This window comes from Erythrolamprus reginae, unplaced genomic scaffold, assembly GCF_031021105.1.
Source record: "Erythrolamprus reginae isolate rEryReg1 unplaced genomic scaffold, rEryReg1.hap1 scaffold_286, whole genome shotgun sequence".
Lineage (NCBI taxonomy): Eukaryota > Metazoa > Chordata > Lepidosauria > Squamata > Dipsadidae > Erythrolamprus > Erythrolamprus reginae.
This window is the reverse complement of record NW_027248652.1, coordinates 1-22,500: the sequence shown is the minus strand read 5'-3', so window position 1 is coordinate 22,500 and position 22,500 is coordinate 1. Positions and strand designations below refer to the sequence as shown.

At 41.9% G+C, this 22,500-nt stretch overlaps 1 long non-coding RNA gene across 1 annotated transcript in view; it reads right to left on the bottom strand.

Annotated features, from left to right (window-relative positions):
- The window catches only part of LOC139156107 (uncharacterized), a 40,080-nt gene extending 19,222 nt beyond the window's left edge, over window positions 1-20,858 (bottom strand). The window contains exon 1 of the long non-coding RNA XR_011557227.1: window positions 20,768-20,858. This is a non-coding gene — a long non-coding RNA (uncharacterized lncRNA). The remainder of the gene's footprint in view (window positions 1-20,767) is intronic.
- Between the last annotated feature and the right edge of the window lie 1,642 nt (window positions 20,859-22,500).

The following is a 22,500-nucleotide window of genomic DNA, read 5'->3' as shown; positions in this document are numbered from 1 at the left end:
TGCAGCCCAGGGGACAAGATTTCTCCACGGACCACCAACAATGTCTCACGGACCACCAGTGGGCTATGGACCGCAGGTTGGTGACCTGTGTTCTAAAAGAATGCAAATGACCAACTGTCTGCAAGGAATATCAATTATTCCATTCCCCGCCATGCAGTCAAGTGAATCACCTTAATAGCATTAACAATAGCATTTAATCTTGTATGCCGCTTCCTAGTGCTCTTGCAGCCCTCTCTAACTGGTTTACAGAATCAGCATTTTGCCCCCAATACTCTGGGTCCTCATTTGACCCACCTCCAAAAGATGGAAGGCTGAGTCAACAGTGAGCCGGTGGTGAAAATCTGTTGGGGTAATGCAACCCTCAACCATCTCAATGTGCTTTGATGGTTTTCTTTTTTGCAGACAGATTTGTTTTGAAATTGATTTCCAATTTGACAGATGTTTGTGAAACATCTTGAGATGTTTATGAAGCATCTTGAGATGGTTATGAAGCATCTCGAGGGCCCTCCTGGGCCAAATCTTCCCTTATCCGCGCTCTTCTCAAACAGATGCTCATTATTGGAGAATAAGATTTGATTAAGATTTCAGGCCCTCTATTCCGTAATTCTGTTTACATACCATGGGAAAATTAGAGAGGCACATTTTATCCCCTTCTTTATGCAAGAAACCCTCAAAGTTATTATGCTTGAGCAGGGAGCTGGTCTATATAATATTCCATTCCATTCCATTCTATTCCATTCGATTCTATTCTATTCTATTCTATTCTATTCTATTGTTCTGCCGGGCTCTATGGTAAGAGTCTCCCGAAAATTCAAGGATACAAATTTCAGACATACACACACGTTTGAAAATTCAAAACAATGTTCTTTATCACAAAAGTCAAAATAAACTAAGCACTCTTTTTGTATTGCAAAGAGCACTCGTCCCAAAACAACCGAGTAGTCTGTACAATGTCCCTTAAGCAGTCATTAAGTACTTAGCCAGCAGCTGTGGAGAAACTTCACACCCCTTCTTCTTCCAACGCAGGGAGACACACACACACGCTGCTCTGCTTTGGTTTCAAAGGCGTGAAAAAGCAACAAAGTCCAGCACACAAGATTCCTGATGAAACTGCAACAGATATTCTTCCACAATGGCCAAACCCACATGCTGCTATTTATAGCAGCAGCCCTAATTACTGGAGCCCCACCCAAACACAGGTGGCCTCCCTTATTTCCTGTAATATGTTCTTACTTGGTCTCTTCTACGCATAATTCTGCGCTTGCGTGGATCCAAAATGTCATCATCTGAATCAATGGAAGATAAGGGAGATTGACTGCCTGGGCTGTGTGCCAAGCCCTCCTCTGCCGAGTCACTCCCACCTTCTTCTTCGTCTGAAACTAAACTCAGAACTGATTCTGTCGGCAATAACACAGGCCTGTGACATGTTGAATTTTCCCCTGCATCCACCTGCACATTCCCTGGGGCAGGAGCTGGGCCAGAGCCAACCACAACAAAAGGTATCTCAGTGTATACCAACCACACGTGTGCCATAACACAGCTTGTCAATGAAATTGCCTGAAATGTGATCCCAGACCCAATACCCAGAATTATTGGACAAGTTGCTGCCAGATGCTTGAAGGCATGACAAGCTATTTCTCTAAACCAGTGTTTCATAATTATTTTCTATTATGCTCCCATCCCTCTAGGAAAAAGTAAAACAATTGCACACACACACAACTCTTCACCAGGACAATTATTTGCAATATTCGGCATGTTTTTGCTGGACAAAACTTATCATGATTGGGATGTCATGTGTTTAAGTGACACCTTAATTTATTTGGCTTCATGTTGTCCACTGCCAACATTGTTAAACACAGTAAACATAATGGTCTTTGCTCGTCTCCCACCATATTATTATTATTATTATTATTATTATTATTATTATTATTATTATTATTATTATTATTATTAATTAGATTTGTATGCCGCCCCTCTCCACAGACTCCGCAGATATTTCCTCATCTTAGCTTTCAGGAGACTTACGTTTGTCTCATTATCTCCGTCGCTCTCCTCCTTTCTTTTCATCTCTATTAAATATTTTCCCATGGTGTCTCTTAAAGGTTCGTTATCTGCACGTCATGTCTCCTGCTCTGTGCTGTGGTCTATTTTTCGGTGCAAAATAATCCTACTCCCTGGGGCAAAAAAAAAAGCATTAATCTCGGGGTCATGCCTGCCCCCCGGCATGGCTCTGTACCCCCCTAGAGAGGGGGCACCCCATTATTTGAGAAGCACTGCCCTAAACCAATGGAGAGTTTAATTTAATTTGAAATCTTGTTTCTCCTTTCTTCCCACCAGTGATATAATGTATTCCAGGTTTCATAATATTCAGTCTCATTTTTTTTCCTTTTAATTCAAGCGTTAGCCTGTCCATCTCCACGCACATTAGTATTTTATATAAAACTACTTCTTCTGTAGGTATATTTTCATTCTTCCAATGTTGAGCATAGGGGAGTCTTGCTACAGTAAAGATATGCAGCATTAGATAGGTGGCATTTTTCTCATACATGTCCCTTGTTATCCCTAGTACCGCACGAATCCCAGCGGCTGATAAGGTTCCACAGAGTTGGCCTTCTCCGGGTCCCGTCGACCAAACAATGTCGTTTGGCGGGCCCCAGGGGAAGAGCCTTCTCTGTGGCGGCCCCAGCCCTCTGGAATCAACTCCCCCCAGAGATTAGAACGGCCCCCACCCTTCTTGTCTTTCGCAAATTACTTAAGACCCACCTATATCTCCAGGGATGGGGGAACTAAGGCATCCTTCCCCAGGCTTTTATATTTTATGTTTGGTATGAATGTGCTGTATGGTTTTAATTGCTGGGGTTTTATATATGTTTTTTTTAATATTGGATTTGTTTTACTGCTATATTGTTTTATTATTGTTGTGAGCCACCCCGAGTCTTCGGAGAGGGGCGGCATACAAGTCCAATAAATTATTATTATTATTATTATTATTATTATTATTATTATTATTATTATTATTAAAAGTTCTGGCTTTAAGTCTAATTGCATATTTAAAATTTCTTCTAATCAACGTTTTATTATTATCCAATTTTTTTGTGACTAAGTGTATATACTAGAAGTATCATCACATAATTGTTAATTGTTTCTTTATTATTGGTGTGTGTGTGTGTGTGTTTGTAGATTTCAACACCCTAGCACAAGGCCAAAAGCACCAGCCTGAAGATGACGAGTGGGACCTCGTCGAAACGTCTCCAGGAATCTCTGACACTTACACGGGAAGAAACATGAATATGCCAAGACCTTCTAAACTTCCTTAATAAGTAAAATAAATAAACGTATGAATGATGGGGGCAGAAATAAGGATCCAATTCCAAGAAGATGGGGCAGTTGGCAAGTCAGGCTAACAAATTCTTAATTCAATCTATAACAGAGTTCGGTAATTATTCTTTTGGCATTATTCCTTGGGAATAGGTCATCTGAGTGCTGAATTTAAGCACAGGGACAGGTTTCAAATTTCTACATTAGCCCTATTACACCGCAATGGTCATCAATCTCAGCTTTTCAGTTTTTTCTTAACCATCATAGCTAGCGAAAACATTAGGTAACGACATCCAGGTTGGCCAAGATGAGAAATCGAAGTGCATAAAACATTTTATCTTTAAATATTCTTCACGGTAAAACCTTGTGGCTCACGCTAATGCTGTCAAACACCTTAGTTTTGCAAGCAAATCTGTTGACTTGAGCATAAAACGGACCGTCTCAAGCACTTTGGGAAAGGGTCAAAACAAAGCTGATTTGAATCGTTTCCACAATGCGCAAAACGGTCTATTTTCAGACCTTCAAACCAGAGTTTTGTCCTTTGAAATACAATGCTCAAAAAATTAAGGGAACACTTAAACAACACAATATAACTCCAAGTAAATCAAACTTCTAAATGGTCAAAGCAATGGAAACTGCAGTTTAATGTTTCCAAATGTAAAATAATGCACTTGGGGAAAAGGAATCCTCAATCTGAGTATTGCATTGGCAGTTCTGTGTTAGCAAAAACTTCAGAAGAGAAGGATTTAGGGGTAGTGATTTCTGACAGTCTCTGACAGTGTGGTCGGGCAGTAGGAAAAGCAAGTAGGATGCTTGGCTGCATAGCTAGAGGTATAACAAGCAGGAAGAGGGACATTGTGATCCCCTTATATAGAGCGCTGGTGAGACCACATTTGGAATAATACTGTGTCCAATTCTGGAGACCTCACCTACAAAAAGATATTGATAAAATTGAACGGGTCCAAGGACAGGCTACAAAAATGGTGGAAGGTCTTAAGCATAAAACGTATCAGGAAAGACTTCATGAACTCAATCTGTATAGTCTGGAGGACAGAAGGAAAAGGGGGGACATGATCGAAACATTTAAATATGTCAAAGGGTTAAATAAGGTCCAGGAGGGAAGTGTTTTTAATAGGAAAGTGAACACAAGAACAAGGGGACACAATCTGAAGTTAGTTGGGGGAAAGATCAAAAGCAACATGAGAAAATATTATTTTACTGAAAGAGTAGTAGATCCTTGGAACAAACTTCCAGCAGACGTGGTAGATAAATCCACAGTAACTGAATTTAAACATGCCTGGGATAAACATAGATCCATCCTAAGATAAAATACAGAAAATAGTATAAGGGCAGACTAGATGGACCATGAGGTCTTTTTCTGCCATCAGACTTCTATGTTTCTATGTTTCTGTAAAATCAAACTGTCCACTTAGGAAGTAACTCTGATTGACAATCAATTTCACATGCTGTTGTGCACATTCAACTTTGTACAGAACAAAGAATTCAATGAGAATATTTCATTCATTCAGATCTAGGATGTGTTATTCGAGTGTTCCCTTTATTATTTTTTGAGCAGTATACAATCGTTCAGGGTGTTTTGTAGCTTTAAGGTTTAAAGGCATCATTTGAAAACATTCTTCCGCATGATTGCAAAAGAGAAATGATTAGAGGGCCGGAAGTTTTCTCAAAAGACACCTTACAAAATGATACTATAGAGGGATATAGCATTGCTTCCAGCTGTACGGATTCAGCTCCAGTGATCTTAGAAGCCGATGTCTTAGAAGAACTTGAACGATTAAAGATAAATAAGGCAATGGGTCCAGATGGCATCCACCCCAGAGTTCTTAAAGAACTCAGATCTGTCATTGCTACCCCCCTGACTGATTTGTTTAACCAATCCTTGTTAACAGGAGAAGTTCCCGAGGATTGGAGAATGGCCAGTGTTGTGCCTATTCACAAGAAGGGCAGTAGAGAAGAAGCTGGTAACTACAGGCCAGTTAGCTTGACATCAGTTGTAGTTAAAATGATGGAGACTCTACTCAAAAAGAGGATAAATCAGCACCTAAAAAACAATAACTTATTAGACCCAAATCAGCATGGCTTTACTGAAGGCAAATCATGTCAGACTAATCTCATTGATTTCTTTGACTATGTCACAAAGGTGTTGGATGAAGGTGGTGCCGTGGATATTGCCTACCTGGACTTCAGCAAAGCCTTTGATACGGTTCCACATAAAGAGCTGATAGATAAATTAGTGAAGATTGGACTTAATCCCTGGATAGTTCAATGGATTTGCAGCTGGCTGAAGCGTAGACATCAGAGAGTTATTGTTAATGGCGAGTATTCTGAGCAGAGTCAGGTTACAAGCGGTGTGCCACAAGGATCTGTTCTGGGTCCTATTCTTTTTAATATATTTGTGAGTGACATAGGGGAAGGTTTGGTAGGGAAGGTTTGCCTATTTGCCGATGACTCTAAAGTGTGCAATAGGGTTGATATTCCTGGAGGCGTCTGTAATATGGTAAATGATTTAGCTTTACTAGATAAATGGTCTAAGCAATGGAAACTGCAGTTTAATGTTTCCAAATGTAAAATAATGCACTTGGGGAAAAGGAATCCTCAATCTGAGTATTGTATTGGCAGTTCAGTGTTGGCAAATACTTCAAAAGAAAAGGATTTAGGGGTAGTGATTTCTGACAGTCTCAAAATGGGTGAACAGCGCAGTCAGGCGGTAGGGAAAGCAAGTAGGATGCTTGGCTGCATAGCTAGAGGTATAACAAGCAGGAAGAGGGAGATTATGATCCCGCTATATAGAATGCTGGTGAGACCACATTTGGAATACTGTGTTCAGTTCTGGAGACCTCACCTACAAAAAGATATTGACAAAATTGAACGGGTCCAAAGACAGGCTACAAGAATGGTGGAAGGTCTTAAGCATAAAACGTATCAGGAAAGACTTAATGAACTCAATCTGTATAGTCTGGAGGACAGAAGGAAAAGGGGGGACATGATCGAAACATTTAAATATATTAAAGGGTTAAATAAGGTCCAGGAGGGAAGTGTTTTTAATAGGAAAGTGAACACAAGAACAAGGGGACACAATCTGAAGTTAGTTGGGGGAAAGATCAAAAGCAACATGAGAAAATATTATTTTACTGAAAGAGTAATAGATCCTTGGAACAAACTTCCAGCAGATGTGGTAGATAAATCCACAGTAACTGAATTTAAACATGCCTGGGATAAACATATATCCATCCTAAGATAAAATACAGAAAATAGTATAAGGGCAGACTAGATGGACCATGAGGTCTTTTTCTGCCGTCACACTTCTATGTTTCTATGTTTCTATGAAGTGAAAACATGTGAAGAACTGGTACAGGAATTGGATCAGGGGTGGGGTCCTCCCAGTTCAGATTGAATCACCCGAACTGGTAGCGAACCGTTGATGACGTCAGCAAACTGGATTGGCTGGTGCAGATCTGAGGCGCCACCATCTTTTTTAAAAAAAAGATTTTGCTAATTTTTTTTACTGTATTGAAGGGTTTTTTCTTACTGTTTTGAAACCCCACCTCCGGACTTCTATATTTTTGCGATGGTGCGATTTCACTGAGGCTCCTCTCGCTGGGAAACCCCACCTCCGGACTTCCTTTGCCAGCAGAGCGCCCGTTTTTGCGATCCTGGGATTCCCCTCCTGGGATTTCCCTACAGCATCGCAAAAATGAGGAAGTCAGGAGGTGGGGTTTCCCATGGAGGGGAGCTTCAGGGGAATCCCACCAGAGCAAAAACGGGCGTTTTGGCTTGAAAAAGGGTTAAATTTTGGGCTTGCACACATTAAGTCTATGGAGAGGGGCAGCATACAAATCTAATAAATAAATAAATAAATTAATTAATTAATTAATAAATAAATGAATGAATGAATAAATAAATAATCGCTTTTCCATTGATTCCTATGGGAAACATTGTTTCATCTTACGAACTTTTCACTTTACGAAACTCTTCATGGAACCAATTAAGTTCGTAAGATGAGGTAGCACTATATATAAACACTCAGCTGTGTTTCAGCTGTGGCGAGGAGGGCGTTTGCCCAGGTTCGCCTGGTGCACCAGTTGCAGCCCTATTTGGATATTGCTCACAGTCGCTCATGCCGTTATCACCTTGAGGTTCGACTACTGCAACGCTCTCTACATGGGGCTACCTTTGAAAAGTGTTCGGAAACTTCAGATCGTGCAGAATGCAGCTGCGAGAGCTATCGTGGGGCTTCCCAGATTCGCCCACGTTTCTACAACACTCTGTGGCCTGCACTGGCTGCCGATCGGTTTCCGGTCTCAATTCAAAGTGTTGGTCATGACCTTTAAAGCCCTATATGGCATTGGACCAGAATACCTCCGGAACCACCTTCTACTACACGAATCCCAGCGGCTGATAAGGTCCCATAGAGTTGGCCTTCTCCGGGTCCCATCGACTAAACAATGTTGTTTGGCGGGCCCCAGGGGAAGAGCCTTCTCTGTGGCAGCCCCGACCCTCTGAAATCAACTCCCCCCAGAGATTAGAACTCCCCCCACCTTCCTTGTCTTTTGCAAATTACTTAAAACCCACCTGTATCGCCAGGCATGGGGGAACTGAGACACCTCCCCCAGGCTTTTACATTTTATGTATGGTATGTATGTGTTGTATGGTTTTTAAATGATGGGATTTTTAGATGTTTTTTAATATTAGATTTGTTTTTCATTGTAACATTGTTATTTATTGTTGTGAACCGCCCCGAGTCTTCAGAGAGGGGCGGCACACATCTAATAAATTATTATTATTATTATTATTATTATTATTATTATTATTATTATTATTATCATCATCATCATCATCATCATCATCATCATCATTATCATTATTATATGACTAACCTAATGAAAAAAAAGGACTAAGGAGATACATGATATCAGTGTTTGAGGAGCTCCTACAATGACCCAGGGTGGTGTAGTGGTTAGAGTGCAGCACTGCAGGCTATTTCGATAACAAGAACAACAGAGTTGGAAGGGACCTTGGAGGTCTTCTAGTCCAACCCCCTGCCTGGACAGGAAATCCTACACCACATCAGACAGATGGCTATCCAATATCAACTTAAAAACTTCCAGTGTTGGAGCATTCACAACTTCTGGAATCAATTAGTTCCACAGATTAATTGTTCTGTCAGGAAATTTCTCCTTAGTTGTAAGTTACTTCTCTCCTTGTTTAGTTTCCACCCATTGCTTTTTCTTCTACCCTCAGGTGCTTTGGAGAATAACCTGACTCCCTCTTCTTTGTGGCAGCCCCTGAGATATTGGAACACTGCTATTATGTCCCCTTATTTTCATTAAACTAGCCATGCCCAGTTCTTGCAACTGTTCTTCATATGTTTTAGCCTCCAGTCCCCTAATAAGTCTCCTACTTGAGCAGGGGGTTGGACTAGCTGACCTCCAAGGTCCCTTCTAACTCTATTATACTGCTCATCTGTTTGGAACCCATATCACATCTCAGACATTGACACCCTTGAAAATGTCTAAAGATACTTCACCAGAAGAGCCCTTCACTCCTCCACTCGAAACAGAATATCCTACGAGACTAGACTTTCAATCCTGGGCCTAGAAAGTCTAGAACTAAGACGCCTTAAACAAGATCTAGGTATTGCCCACAAGATCATATGCTGCAACATCCTGCCTGTCGGCGACTACTTCAGCTTCAACCACAACAACACAAGAGCACACAACAGATTTAAACTTAATATTAACCGCTCCAAACTTGACTGTAAAAAATATGACTTCAGTAACCGAGTTGTCGAAGCGTGGAACTTAATACTGGACTCCATAGTGTCATCCCCAAACCCCCAACACTTTACCCTTAGATTATCTACGGTTGATAATCCAGATTCCTAAGAGGTCAGTAAGGGGCGAGTCCAAGTGCACTAGAGTGCCTTCCGTCCCCTGTCCTATTGCTCTCCTATATCTCCTATACCTTTCTTCTATTCCTATATCTCTCCTTCTATTCTTTCATTGATATGTTCTATTGCTATATCTTCTTTTCTATTATTTCTTAGATATATTTTACTATGAGTATCTCCTCTATAACCTTCATCATGTATTTTACTATGTGTATATAGATATATACCCACTAAAACCCTCATTGTGTATTGGACAAAATAAATAAATAAATAATAAATAAAATAAATATTTTATTTTATTTATTTTTTATTTTTTATTTAGATTTGTATGCCACCCCTCTCCGCAGACTCGGGGCGGCTCACAACAAAGTGAAAACAATTTACAACAAATATAAATTACTATTTAAAAATATTTAAAAGACCCCATTTTCTAAACACACATACATACAAACATACCATTCATAAATTATATATGCCCGGGGGAGATGTCTCAGTTCCCCCATGCCTGACGACAAAGGTGGGTCTTAAGGAGCTTACGAAAGGCAAGGAGGGTAGGGGCAGTTCTAATCTCCGGGGGGAGTTGGTTCCAGAGGGCCGGGGCCACCACAGAGAAGGCTCTTCCCCTGGGGCCCGCCAACCGACATTGTTTAGTTGCCGGGACCCGGAGAAGGCCCACTCTGTGGGACCTAATCGGTCGCTGGGATTCGTGCGGCAGAAGGCGGTCTCGGAGATATTCTGGTCCAGTGCCATGAAGGGCTTTAAAGGTCATAACCAACACTTTGAATTGTGACCGGAAGTTGATCGGCAACCAATGCAGACTGCGGAGTGTTGGTGAAACATGGGCATACCTAGGTAAGCCCATGACTGCTCTCGCAGCTGCATTCTGCACGATCTGAAGTTTCCGAACACTTTTCAAAGGTAGCCCCATGTAGAGAGCATTACAGTAGTCGAACCTCGAGGTGATGAGGGCATGAGTGACTGTGAGCAGTGAGTCCTGGTCCAGATAGGGCCGCAACTGGTGCACCAGGCGAACCTGGGCAAACGCCCCCCTCGCCACAGCTGAAAGATGGTTCTCTAATGTGAGCTATGGATCGAGGAGGACGCCCAAGTTGCGGACCCTCTCCGAGGGGGTCAATAATCCCCCCCCCAGGGTGATGGAAGGACAGATGGAATTGTCCTTGGGAGGCAAAACCCACAGCCACTCCGTCTTATCCGGGTTGAGTTTGACTCTTCCATGTTCTATGTTCTAATAATTGCCTTGCCATTTCTCCAACTTTCTCCTCCCTTGGCAAAAATCCCATCCCGGTCCCTAGCGAACACTCCAGCAGTTTTGAGACGTTTTAAATAAGATATTGCCGAAAACAGTTCAACCACTGGAAGTGGAGTTTTTATCTCTATAAATCCATCTTTGGGAAATTTACATTGATGGGGTGATTTGATAGGAGAATATTTCACTTATGGAAATCCATCTCGGGAAAGTATTCATTGATAAAGAGGTTTGACACTAGAATATTTTACGACGGGCGAGAAGATTCTCTCAGGTTTTCTGCCTATAAGTAGCCGTCAAACATGAGATATGCACCGCGGTGTAAATATTAGATTAGGAAGCCCGTAAAAGACCACGAAATGCTAAATATATTTCAGGCATCTGATAAGGACAGTTCAGTCTTTCTAGATTCACATTATCGTTCCAATCGCAACGTCTTTACAAGCTTTGATATGGTAATGCATTTATAATGTGGCTGGAAGCTAGGACATGTTTAACTAACTTTAGCTGCCTTTGACCTCCTTTCACTAGTTAAACCAGTATTTCCCAACCTTGGCAACTTGAAGATATCTGGACTTCAACTCCCAGAATTCCCCAGCCAGCATTTACTGGCTGGGGAATTCTGGGAGTTGAAGTCCAAATATCTTCAAGTTGCCAAGGTTGGGAAACACTGAGTTAAACTATAATAAATTTGTCCTTTGATTGAAACAAACAAACAAACGAAACAAAGCACAAAATGACAATTAGTGGCCCAGAGAAAGATTTCAAGATCAAGGCTATAAATTTAAGTCCCCAAAGTTTGATGGTATAATTTCAAACATTCTAAATGATTTCAATCAAATCAGAGATGTGCAAAATTCAATTCAATTCAATTTATTAGATTTGTATGCTGCCCCTCTCCGAAGACTCGGGGTGGCTCACAACAATAATAAAAACAGTATAACAATGGAACAAATCTAATATTAAAATTATATTAAAAAACTCCAACAATTTAAAAACCATACAACACATACATACCAAGCATAAAATATAAGAAAGCCTGGGGGAGATGTCTTAGTTCCCCCATGCCTGGCGATATAGGTGGGTCTTGAGTAACTTGCGGAAGACAAGGAGGGTGGGGGCCGTTCTAATCTCCGGGGGGAGTTGATTCCAGAGGGCCGGGGCCGCCACAGAGAAGGCTCTTCCCCTGAGGCCCTCCAAACGACATTGTTTGGTCGATGGGACCCGGAGAAAGCCAACTCTGTGGGACCTAACCGGTCGCTGGGATTCGTGCGGTAGAAGGCGGTTCTGGAGGTATTCTGGTCCAATGCCATGAAGGGCTTTAAAGGTCATTACCAACACTTTGAATTGTGACCGGAAACTGATCGGAAGCCAGTGCAGGCCACGGAGTGTTGTAGAAACGTGGGCGAATCTAGGAAGCCCCACGATGGCTCTCGCAGCCGCATTCTGCACAATATTTTATTTATTTATTTTATTATTATTTTTATTATTTATTAGATTTGTATGCCGCCCCTCTCCGGAGACTCAGAGCGGCTTACAACAACAATACATAGTACAAATCTAATGGTTAAAAAAGGACAGTTTAAAACCCTTATTATAAAAACAGTCATGCATCCCAAACAAACCATACATAAAATGGAATGGCCAGGGGGAATCAATTTCCCCATGCCTGACGGCAGAGATGGGTTTTTAGGAGTTTGCGAAAGGCAAGGAGGATGGGGGCAGTCCTAGTCTGTGGAGAGGGGCGGCATACAAAGCTGATTAATAATAAATAAATAATCTCTGGAGAGAGTTGGTTCCAGAGGGTCGGGGCCGCCACAGAGAAGGCTCTTCCCCTGGGCCCCGCCAGACGACATTGTTTCGTCGACGGGACCCGGAGAAGGCCAACTCTGTGGGGCCTAATCGGTCGCTGGGATTCGTGCGGCAGAAGGCGGTTATTTATTAGATTTGTATTTATTAATACAAATGTATTAATGTATTTGAATGTCAGGAATGTATTTTTTTAAAAATCCCAAAACAGTGTCCTGTACATAATCTCTTCATTAGTTTTTAAGGTATAACAAGGTTATTGATTATTTATGTTCTACTTCCCTATCGTATCTTGCTGAAGGACTAGTGTAGCTTGATTTAATCCTCAGAGGGAATTACTGATAAAGAAATGCTCTCTTTCCTTCCAACTCGTAAAGGGCTAGTTGTAGTGTGTTAAATCAAGTCTCAGAATGTTGCTATAAAGGGGAAAAGAGGAGGAGGAGGAGGAGGAGGAGGAGATAGAAGATAAAGAGGAGGAGGAGGAAGGAGGGGGAGGAGAAAAGAAGGAGAAGGAGAGGAGGAGGTATCAGAAGAAAAGGAGGACTAGGAGGAGGAGAGGAAGAAGGAGGGGAAGAGAGGGAGCGGAAGAGGAAGAGGAAGGAGATGGATAGGAAGAAGAGGAGAATAGGAAGAAGAGGAGGAGGAAGATGGAAGGAGAGGAAGAGGAGAATGAAGAGGAAGAGAAGGAGGAGAATACTGATGAAGGTGAACAGGAGGAAGAGGACAGGAAGAGGAGGAGAAGGAGGAGGAAGGAGAGGAAAAAGGAGAGGAAGAAGAGACTTAAAAAGGAAGGATATGGATAGGAAGAAGACGAAGATGGAAGGTGAGGAACAAGAGAAAGAAGAAGAAAAAGGGAAAATGAGAGGAAGAGAAGGAGGAGAATGTAGATGAAGATGAATAGGAGGAAGAGGACATGAAGAGGAGGAGGAGAGAAAGAAGAGGAGAAGGAAGGAAGGAAGGAAAGAAGGAGGAAGAGAAGGAGGAGAAGACAATTAAAAACAAAGCCCCAGAAAACCCTCAGGATGGAATTGTGCCACATGTTGGAAAACCACTCTCCCTTTTCCCTCTACAAACAGCTGTTGTTATTATTTATTATTCAGTAAGGGCCAGAGGAGCAGCAGAAAATAATTTTGGTTGCTCTCCAAATCCTCCTCTTGTAGCCTTGGCTTTTCTTGATGCTGACAAGTGCAATAGCATTATGGGGTCAAGAGGTGCCGCCTCTTAGTCCTTTATTTGTATTTCTATTTTCTGCGACTTCTGGCTCGCTTGTAGCAGGAGACATTTGCCTCCCAGGGGACCCAATTTGTCTCAGAACAAGACTCTGGACAGAAGAGAGAGAAAAGCCAATTTCTTGCATCTTGATAAAGGCTTTTGAGATAAATATGAAGCCTTTTTTTTCTCTTTTATTTCTCCTTCTGCTTTCATTTGGCCGCCCGCCGTGTCTATGCAGGAAGAGTCAGTGAAGAGATGAAACCTTCTCAACTATAATTTCTGTTATCACATTTTTGAAGATCACTGCAAGGATCTGTTTTGTTTTTCTTTTGTTTTTGCCCCAACAATTTTTTCTTTCAATAACTCGCTTCTTTCATCTCTGTTCAGGGAAGATTTACTATCTATCTATCTATCTATCTATCTATCTATCTATCTATCTATCTATCTATCTATCTATCTATCATCTATCTATCTATCTATCATCTATCTATCATCTATCTATCTATCAATCTATCAATCAATCTATCTATCTATCTATCATCTATCTATCTCTATCTATCTATCTCTACCTATCTATCTATCTATCTATCTATCTATCTATCTATCTATCTCTATCTATCATCTGTCTCTATCTATCATCTATCTATCTATCTATCTATCTATCTATCTATCTATCTATCTATCATCTATCTATCTATCAATCTATCAATCTATCTATCTATCTATCTATCTATCATCTATCATCTATCATCTATCAATCTATCTATCTATCTATCTATCATCTATCATCTATCTATCTATCTATCTATCATCCATCTATCTATCTATCTATCTATCTATCTATCATCTATCTATCTATCTATCTATCTATCTATCATCTATCTATCTATCAATCTATCAATCTATCAATCTATCTATCTATCATCTATCATCTATCATCTATCAATCTATCTATCTATCTATCTATCTATCTATCTATCTATCTATCTATCATCTATCTATCTATCTATCTATCTATCTATCTATCTATCTATCATCCATCTATCTATCATCTATCTATCTCTATCTATCTATCTCTACCTATATATCTATCTATCTATCATCTAACATCTATCTATCTATCTATCTATCTATCTATCTATCTATCTATCTATCTATCTATCTCTATCTATCTATCATCTATCTATCTATCTATCTATCTATCATCTATCTATCAATCTATCTATCTATCATCTATCATCTATCATCTATCAATCTATCAATCAATCTATCTATCTATCTATCTATCTATCTATCTATCTATCATCTAACATCTATCTATCTATCTCTATCTATCTATCTATCTATCTATCTATCTATCTATCTATCATCTATCTATCTATCTATCTATCTATCTATCTATCTATCTATCTATCATCTATCTATCTATCTATCTATCATCTATCTATCTATCTATCTATCATCTATCTATCTATCTATCTATCTATCTATCTATCTATCTATCTATCTATCTATATATCTATCTATCTATCATCTATCATCAATCAATCTATCTATCTCTCTCTCTCTCTCTCCCTACCCACCTATCTATCTATCTATTTATCTATTGGATTTGTATGTCACCCCTCTCCATAGACTCGGGGCGGCTAACAACAGTGACAAAAACCAGTATGTAAAAATCCAATACTACAACAGTTAAAAAACCTTGTTATAAAACCAATCATACATACAAACATACCATGCATAAATTGTAGAAGCCTAGGGGAAAAGAATATCTTAATTCCCCCATGCCTGACGGCAGAGGTGGGTTTTAAGAAGCTTACGAAAGGCAAGGAGGGTGGGGGCTATTCTAATCTCTGGGGGGAGTTGGTTCCAGAGGGTTGGGGCCCCCACAGAGAAGGCTCTTCCCCTGGGCCCCGCCAACCGACATTGTTTAGTTGATGGTACCCGGAGAAGACCCACTCTGTGGGACCTAATCAGTCGCTGGGATTCATGCAGCAGAAGGCGGTCCCTGAGATAATCTGATCCGGTGCCATGAAGGGCTTTATAGGTCATAACCAACACTTTGAATTGTGACCGGAAACTGATCGGCAACCAATGTAGACTGCGGAGTGTTGGTGTAACATGGGCATATTTGGGAAAGCCCATGATTGCTCTCGCAGCTGCATTCTGCACGATCTGAAGTTTCCGAACACTTTTCAAAGGTAGCCCCATGTAGAGAGCGTTACAGTAGTTGAACCTCGAGGTGATGAGGGCATGAGTGATAGTTATGACTGGGTTTAGGAGGAAAAGTTGGCTATAAGGTGGATGAGAAAGTCCAGAAAATGTCTTAGCGGAAGACAATTCTTCTAATAAAGGAGAATACAGTGATACCTTGTCTTACAAACTTAATTGGTTCCAGGACGAAGGTTGTAAGGTGAAAAGTTTGTAAGACAAAACATTGTTTCCCATAGGAATCAATGGAAAAGTGATTAATGCGTGCAAGCCCAAAATTCACCCCTTTTGCCTCGAAACCCCACCTCTGGACCTCTGTGTTTTTGCAATGCTGCGATTTCACTGAGGTTCCCCTTGCTGGGAAACCCCACCTCTGGACTTCTGTTGCTAGCGAAGCGCCTGTTTTTGCACTGCTGGGATTCCCCTGCAGCATCACAAAAACACGGAAGTCCGTAGGTGGGGTTTCCCATGGAGGGGAGCTTCAGGGGAATCCCAGCAGCACAAAAATGGGTGCTTCACTGGCAACGGAAGTCCAGAGGCGGGGCATCCCAGTGGCGGCGGTGGGTTTGTAAGGTGAAAATAGTTTGTAAGAAGAGGCAACAAAATCTTAAACCCCAGGTTTGTATCTCAAAAAGTTTGTATGACGAGGTGTTTGTAAGATGAGGTATCACTGTACCGTATTTTCGGTGTATAAGACGCACCTTAGTTTTGGGGGAGGAAAATAGGGAAAAGATTCTGCTTACCAGGTATTCATCTGGCTAGCATCCTTAATCTGTCCAGTTCCAGCACATTATTTTATTCCCTGTTTAGGGCTTAAAAAAACCTTATTCGGAGAGAGTAACAATGAAAGAGCTTGCAAGCCAGTTTAGAGCTGGGAAGATCATTATTACCTAGAAAGAAACATTTGGAGCAAGTAGAGCAATGGGGAAAAAAACACCCCAACATAGACAAGGTTTGGAAAAAAAATCTTTGCAGAGAGTAACAATGAAAGAGCTTGCAAGTGAGTAACAGCTGGAAACATCGTTAGCACCTCAATAGGGCTGGAAAAACATTCTTCACAGAGAGTAACAATGAAAGAACCTGCAAGGTAAGAGCTGCAAAGATAGTTAACACCTGGTTAGGGCATAAAAAAAAACTGCTTTGGGGAAAAAGAAAACTACGTTCAGAGTATAAGATGCACCCAAATTATAAACCTCTTTTAGGAAGGGAAAAGGTGTGTCTTATAGTCTGAAAAATACAGTATTTGTAGCTCAGGATGGAGATGTTTCATTACCCAACTAGGTAACATCATCACTGCTACAAGGCATAGTTCCCTCTAAGCTGAGCAGTGAGCAATCGCTCACTTAAAAATCATCATCAACTCAGAGTTTTCCAAACCTGCCCAGAAGCCGAGAGGGAAATTTTATTATTATTTCTGTGCCGCCCAGTCCCGAAGGGACTGCCGCTCAGACACTATACTTTTCCGCCCACCCCCCAAAAAATTAGAGGGAACACTGCTACAAGGGAGTGAGGTTTGAGGGGAAGGAGTGGTTCCTTGGTGCTCTCCGAGCTTGGATGTTTGTGGCTGACCTTTCATGACCCAACTAGGTAACATTATCAGTGCTAAAAGAGAGGGAGGTTAAAAGGGAGGGAGGTTAAGGAGAAGAGGAGGAGGAGGTGATGTTACATTACAGAGATGTTACAAAGCAAAGCAGAGATTTTCCTAACACACAACAAACACACAAATTTCGAATGTTTGTTAGTACTATGTACACAACGGTGGGCTCGTACGGGTATGGTCAGATACGCAGTACCGGTAGCAAAATTTAGATTTTCTTTTTTTCCCCTTCTGGGCTCTGGGTATGTTTTTCCTATCACAGTAAATGAGGTGGAATGTGTATAATTTTAGAACGTAAGAACCTAAGAAGAGCCCTGCTGAATCAGGCCAAAGCCCATCGAGTCCAGCATTCTGTGTCACACAGTGGCCCCCCAATTGTCCATGGGGATCTTGAGCGGAAAGAGAAGGCAAGACCCTCCCTTTCCCCTCACCCCCAACAAATGGTACTCAAGGGAATCCTGCCTGCCTCAACCAACATAGAGGTGGCACATCGACATCCATTTCAATAACCACCGATATACTTGGCATCCATGAATCTGCCTAATCCTGCCTTGAATGCTGACAGCTGTCACAACCAGTTCTGGAAGGGAATTCCATCAACCAAGGACCCTCTGGGTGAAGAAATATTTCCCTTGATTTGTCCTCACTTTCGTACGTATGAGCTTTAGGGAGGGGCCCCTCGTCCTAGTATTGTGTGATAGAGAAAATATTTTTTCTCTATCCACCTTTTCTATCCCATGCATGATTTTATACCCTTCGATCAAGACACCCTTTAAACGCCGTCTTTCAAGGCTGAAGAGACCAAGGCGTTGCAACCTGGTTTCATAAGGGAGGGGCTCCATTTCCTTGATCATTCTTGTGGCCCTTTTTTGCACCTTTTCCAGTTCCACAAGAGCTGTGTGTGCGGGTCTGTACATGCACTTTATAGAGTAGATAATCAGGAGTGGGCTATTGCCCGGATTGGGGGGGGGACACAGTGGTATGACAAAAACAGGGCTCCACCCCAGAACATCCAATTTTCACTGAAAGATGTTGAAACAAAATGCATAAGCCACTCCCACAGTGTGGTAGTAAAAATTTTGGTAGCCCATCCCTGTATGTACATAACTGGTTGGGTTTGGCAATATGTAAACAAGTTAACACTGAATGCTTGTATGTATTGAAGCATTGTAGCTTTAAGAGTTAGTGTTGGAGATTGCCACAAGAAGGAGCCAGAAGTGTGATTCTCTCTGTGTGTGTGTTATTTCTCTGTTTGGTATTACTGATTCATTGTGACTGCTATAGTAAGAACTGTTTGTTTGATGATAGTTTATATACAGTAGTACCTCTAGATTTGAGCTGCGAGTATTCCAAGTTACGAGCTGAGACGCGAGCCAAATTTCTGTTCAATACCCGAGCTCAAATTCGGGATACGAGCCGAGAGTCCACTAGGTGGCGCAAGAATTTCATTTTTTCCAATTATCTCGGCGCGAAAAGTCAAATCTAAATGCATTCGTTTGAGATACGAATTGATCGACATACGAGCTCAGCTCTGGCACGAATTAAACTCATATGTCGAGGTACCACTGTGCTTCTAAGCTGTATCAGTAAAGCTGTGAGAGCTTGAGAGGTGTGTGTGTGAAGCTGCATGCCATAACACATTCCTTTAGGTTTTCAAGGTCAGCCTTTGTTCAGCATCTGGCCGGAAGCTGCTGGGAGTTGCAGGATACGCTGGCAGACGACGTAGGGTTCTTCGTGATGGGCTTGTGGGGAGAGATGCAAGGAAATGAACTCGTAAGTTTAGATTCGGGTTTCTCCAGTTGTGCTAGCATGGCTCTGTTAATAAATTGGAACTCAGACTCTTGAGTTATTTCTTGGATGCTATTTGGAACGCTGACATTCGATATGAAAGCAAAATGCTTGTGTCATTTTGTGGTGCATGTTTTGGTAATAGAAAAGAGAGAGCAATTCACAAGAAGCATGTCTTGGTTTGGGTGCCACATCCTGAAAGTTCACAGAAGGCCCTCGGACACTCACCATCATCAGGCTGAAGTTCCAACCTATATATATATAGGTAGCTCTAGCAGTTAGAAATAAAACTCTGGATTGCACTGGGTCACAAACAAGGCTGAATATGAGCCGGATTTGGAGAAGCAAGGACATCAGCCCAGCAACCAAAGGTAGGTTAGTCCTCTCTGCTATGTTCCCTGTAGCAATGGCAACAGTGCTTAGACTTATACCACTTCACAGGGCTTTACAGTCCTTCTCTAAGCGTTTATAGAGTCAGCCTATTGTCCCCTATGATCTGGGTCTTCATTTTATCAACCTCGGAAGGATGGAAGAATGAGTCAACCTTAAGCCACTCAGGATTGAACTGCTGGCAGCAAGCAGAGTCAGCCTGCAATACTGCAGTCTAACCACTATGCCACCAGGGTGCTGGCTCCTTCCTTCCTCCCTTCCTTCCCTCCTTCATTCCTTCATTCCTTCCTTCCCTCCTTCATTCCTTCTTTCCTTCCCTCCCTCCATCCTTCCTTCCCTCCTTCCTTCGTTCCTTCATTCTTTCCTTCCTTCCTTCCTTCCCTCCTTCCTTCATTCCTTCATTCCTTCTTTCATTCCTCCCTCCCTCTTTCCCATCCTTCCCTCCTTCTTTCCTCTCTCCCGACCTCTCCACCTTCTTTCTTTCTTTTATGTACACTGAGAGCATATGCACTAAAGACAAATTCCTTGTGTTCCAATCACACTTGACCAATAAAGAATTCTATCCTATCCTATCCTATCCTATCCTATCGTAGCCTATCCTCTCCGTTTGTTTGTTTGTTTGTTTGTTTGTTTGTTTGTTCGTTCGTTCGTTCCTTCATTCATTCATTCATTTCATTCAATCAATTTTTTAATGCCGCCCTTCTCCTTAGACTCAGGGCAGCTTACAACCTGTTAGCAATAGCACTTTTTAACAGAGCCAGCCTATTGCCCCCACAATCCGGGTCCTTGTTTTACTCACCTCGGAAAGATGGAAGGATGAGTCAGCCTTGAGCCGGCGATGAGATTTGAACCGCTGACCTGCAGATCTACAGTAAGCTTTAGTGGTCTGCAGTACTGCACTCTACCTGCTGCGCCACCTTGGCTTATCCTATCCTATCCTATCCTATCCTATTCTACTCTTAGCATTTAAACTTATATACTGCTTCACAATGCTATACAGCCCTCTCTAAGCAGTTTACCCAGTCAGTGTATCGCCCCCAACAATCTGGGTCCTCATTTTACCGACCTTGGAAGGATGGAAGGCTGAGTCAACCTTGAGCCTGGTGAGATTCGATCTGCCAAACTGCTGGCAGAAGTAACTTGCAGTACTCCACTCTAACCACTGCACCACCGAGGCTCTATCAGCTTAGCTTAGCTTAGTACAGCATGTGAATTCCAACACTGAGTTCTCCTGAAGTCATTTGAGGGTTTCCAAACTTACCCTGGAAGAGCTCCTGATGCCTTCGGACAGCTGTCGGATAGCACTTGTGCACGTAGTGATGGTTTTGTTGGTCTCTTGTTGAGTTGTGTGGCTGCAAAACAAACAAACAGACAAAGGTCAACTTTGATGGAAGAACATAGAATCAAGCCCAATTCCAGAGAAATGCTTAGAGAACATTGGCAGTTCTTTGCTAGCAAAAACTTCAGAAGAGAAGGATTTAAGATTGTGATTTCTGACAGTCTCAAAATGGGTGAACAGTGAGGTCAGGCAGTAGGGAAAGCAAGTAGGATGCTTGGCTGCATAGCTAGAGGTACAACAAGCAGGAGGAGGGAGATTGTGATCCTGCTGTATAGAGCGCTGGTGAGACCACATTTGGAATACTGTGTTCAGTTCTGGAGACCTCACCTACAAAAAGATATTGACAAAATTGAACGGGTCCAAAGACGGGCTACAAGAATGGTGGAAGGTCTTAAGCATAAAACGTATCAGGAAAGACTTCATGAACTCAATCTGTAGAGTCTGGAGGACAGAAGGAAAAGGGGGGACTTGATTGAAACATTTAAATATGTTAAAGGGTTAAATAAGGTCCAGGAGGGAAGTGTTTTTAATAGGAAAGTGACCACAAGAACAAGGGGACACAATCTGAAGTTAGTTGGGGGAAAGATCAGAAGCAACATGAGAAAATATTATTTTACTGAAAGAATAGTAGATGCTTGGAACAAACTTCCAGCAGACGTGGTTGGTAAATCCACAGTCACTGAATTTAAACATGCCTGGGGTAAACATAGATCCACCCTAAGGTAAAATACAGGAAGTAGTATAAGGGCAGACTAGATAGACCAAGAGGTCTTTTTCTGCCGTCTATCTTCTATGTTTCTATTCAGGAAACATAGAATTCATTCTTCCCGTCAAAGCCCAAATGCTATTTTAACAACCCTCTCTAAAAGCCTAGAGAGATCTTCCCTCCTGAAAGAAAACAGAATCAGTCTTTTCAGATGTCACTGTTGAAAGAAGCCATTTCTCTCCATCGGCTACATTTTCGAATCCCTCTGCGCACACGTAGCGGTATAATCACACACACACACTCAGGAATAAGTGAAGAATGGATTTGGATTTGTAAAAGGTGAGATGAGGTAGCAGCACTTAGCTGAGCTTGGCTGATCTCAGAACACCAAAGTGGCCGGACGAGGACAGAAAATGGCCATGTCACGTAAAAGCACAAAGCTGAAGAAACATCACTGATGGCAAACCAAGTAATTTTTTAGCCGAAGAAAGTAACATAGATACAGTGGTACCTCTACTTACGAACTTAATTTGCTCCGTGACCAGGTTCTTATTAAGAAGAAAAGTTTGTAAGAAGAAGCAATTTTCCTCATAGGATGTGTGCAATTGGGGAAAACACAGGGAGGATGGAGGCCCTGTTTCCTCCCAGGAGATTCCTAGAGAGGCCCCACGGAGGCTTCTCCCTGCCTTTTCTGGCTGTTTCCTCCCAGGAAATTCCTAGAGAGGCCCCACGGAGGCTTCTCCCTGCCTTTTCTGGCTCTGTTTCCTCCCAGGAGATTCCTAGAGAGGCCCCACGGAGGCTTTTCCTCGCCTTTTCTGGCCCTGTTTCCTCCCAGGAGATTCCTAGAGAGGCCCCATGGAGGCTTCTCCTTGCCTTTTCTGGCCCTGTTTTCTCCCAGGAGATTTTTAGAGAGGCCCCACGGAGGCTTCTCCCCCTACAGTTTCAGAGC